Consider the following 3,378-nt stretch of genomic DNA (forward strand, 5'->3'; position numbering starts at 1 on the left):
TATAATTCCCCCTCGACCCCTCCCATATTCTCCGCGATGTATGCTTTAAAAAGAAGGCACCTCAGCTTAATAAACGAGACCTTGATAGGTACAATTCTACTTGGTCTCCGCCTCTCTTTCTTTTCCTCCCATTTCCTTCCAGGTTCGCGGTCCCCCTCGCACCCACGAATAACTGAATCCCGCGGGATGGGATAAGAGACCAGCTGACTTGAATATTCCCCAAAGGCCACACCTTGCTGACTCGGTCTCCAACCTGTGGCACTCTTGGACATTTAAGTGGAAGGGCCTGGTGGGAGAAAGTTGGGTTCTTGGAGGTGAGATGTTGGGATACAGTCTCTTTGCTTTTGCTTCTTGGCTGCTGTCAGGTGACAAGCTCCCTCTATGATGTCCAGAGCAACAGAGCCAAGTGCTATGGACCACAGTCTCTGAACCATGAAACAAAATAAGCCTTTTCCTTTTATCTGTTGATTATTGAAGGTATTTTGTTACAGTCGAGGAAAGCTAATGCATTGAGCATTGTCTAAGGGACATCAGTGATGTCAGAAAAAGGCACATCACAAAGTGGCCTAGAAGATCCTCAAGATTCTTGATATTCTAAGTGGGGACCACATCACTGTTCTTCAAGTTTTCCCAGGCTTGTTTGACCCAAGCATCATCTGTGTTGGGTGTTGTTAAAAGAGAATCTCTGGATGCTTTGAGACTGAGATCAAGAACCCATGGGGAGTGAGTGGCAGTGGTGCCAACCAGAACCTGTAACTCTGCATGTCTTTTGAACATGTCACTTTGGGAACACTGGAATCCCTTTTGTAAACCACTGAAGAAGATAGCTGCTTGACAGAGTCAGCGCCAAGTCTTTTCAAGAGCTTTCATTACAGGTTCACATTGGTCAAGTATGTAATTATTATTTGGACATTTTTCTCTAGTGCCATATAGTTTAGTGACAGACAAAAGAGTTGCCAGTAAAGGAGAAAAATCACCTTTGTACTAGTTGGAAAACCAGAATAAAGTCCAAGGTGTTACTCAACAGATATGCATCCGTGCATGCGTGCATGTGTGCATGCACGTGTCTTTGTGTCTGTATGTGTGCCTGTGTGTGTATGTATGTCTTTGTGTCTGGCTGCACGTGTGCATGTGTGTGTATGTGTGTGTGTGTCTGTGTGTACACATATATATATATATATATATGTAAGCATTGTTCTAAGTTTCTTGACTCTGGCAATGTTTTTTACACACCAATGTTCTCATGTGTAAATTGAGATAATAAGGCTAAAGCCTTATGTCCTATTCCTATTCTTAGGAGGACTAACAGAACACAGATCGTGGGATTCCTAGGAGGACTAACAGAACACAGATCGTGGGATTCCTGGGAGGACTAACAGAACACAGATCATGGGATTCCTGGGAGGACTAACAGAACACAGATCGTGGGATTCCTAAGAGGACTAACAGAACACAGATCGTGGGATTCCTGGGAGGACTAACAGAACACAGATCGTGGGATTCCTAGGAGGACTAACAGAACACAGATCGTGNGGAGGACTAACAGAACACAGATCGTGGGATTCCTAGGAGGACTAACAGAACACAGATCGTGGGATTCCTGGGAGGACTAACAGAACACAGATAGTCAAATCCCTTAGGCAGTGGCTTTCCTGGCACACAATGCTAATGGGGCAGCAGCTTATTGTTGTGAGTAAATAGGCCAGGATTCCAATCTTTATGATTAAGTAGGATGATAAAGACTTAGCATGGAGGGCTGGAGAGATGATGGCTCAGTGGTTAAGAACAATGACTGCTCTTCCAAAGGTCCCGAGTTCAATTCCCAGCAACCACATGGTGACTCACAAGTTTCTGTAATGGGATCTGATGTCCTCTTCTGGTGTGTCTGAAGACAACTACAGTATACTCATATAAATAAAATAAATCTTAAAAAAAAGTTAACATGGATTTTTTTATCGATTTATGAAAGTTATGAACTCAGACACATCACTTCTTATGCAGTCACTATGAAGTTCAACTCAGTGGCATGTTTATGGAATGTCTGAAATTGTTTTATTATTTCATAACTCTGTCTTACAAACTGGCAGTCTGCAGATGCTTTGCTCGGCCTGTATATTTTAAAGGACAGTTTGTTTCTATACTTATCTAGATATTTCACACACAGAAATAGATTTCTATGTTTTAAAGATGCTTTTTGAGATTTTATTATTATTTTTATTTTATAAGCATGGGTATATATGTGTACCATGAGTGAGCAGTTCCCATGGAGGCCAAAAGAGGGCATCAGATCCTTTGAAGCTGGAGTTACAGACTATTGTGAGCCACCACATGGGTGCTGGGAATCAAACCTGTGTCCTCTGCAAGAGCAGCCAGTGCTCTTAATGGCTGAGCTGTTTCTCCATCCTGATTTCTAGGTTTTGCAGAAAAGTACTTTGAAATGCACCCCTAGTCTCCTATAGACGAGGCTTTCTGCAGTTGAAAAGGGGCTGGCTTTCTGAATGGGCAATGTATGCTACAGGTTTCTGCCTCTTGTTAATAGTTGATATGGTTTTCCTGGCCCCACAGGCACCTGAGTGTTTCCCTAATGTCCAAGGTAACAATTTCTTTTCTCATACATCCTAATGGGTGACAGCTCTCAGCCCAGTTTGCAGCATATGGATGGATGGATGGATGGATGGATGGATGGATGGATGGATGGAGAAAGCAACCACTTCATTGTCTTTCATATCAACAGACTCTTCCTAGCCAGTCAGGTCAGCAGAGCCCCTAGATCTTCTCAACCTTCTTAACGCTGTGACCCTCTAAAAAACAGCTCCTCATGTTGTGCTGACCCCAACCCTAAAGTTATTTTGTTGCTACATCATAGCTATAATTTTGCTACAGCTATGAATCATACTGTAAACATCTGCTATGAAGGATATCTGACCCACAGTTGAGAACTGCCACCCTAGATGGATATCTATCTGTAGGGCCACCTTCCATGACTTTCCAGCAGGTGGGATTTAGACTCAAGTTCAATTCAACCTCCACCAGTGGATTCTATTTCTATTTTCTAGCCTATTTGTTTTATCTCCAACATAGCTGAGCTGCACCCCACACAGTGTTTTATCCCTGACTTATCCAAAGCTCAGGGGCAGCCTTCCGCCCTGCAAACCCTATCATCCCATTCCTGCAGTGAGCTACCCTGAGGTCATTTTCTCTGTTTTTTTTTTTTTTTCCCTAGATGTGACGCCTGATAATTTGGCACACTTCTAGTCCATGCCTTGTAAATAGGAAATGAAGTGCATCCCAGTGTGCGTTGGACTGTAGTTAGATAATTAGATACTCCCATTCTGCCACTGGATGTGAGAACCCTGCTTACTACACCTCAGCATCTAG

This window comes from Mus caroli, chromosome 18 (genome assembly GCF_900094665.2).
Source record: "Mus caroli chromosome 18, CAROLI_EIJ_v1.1, whole genome shotgun sequence".
Taxonomy (NCBI): Eukaryota; Metazoa; Chordata; class Mammalia; order Rodentia; family Muridae; genus Mus; species Mus caroli.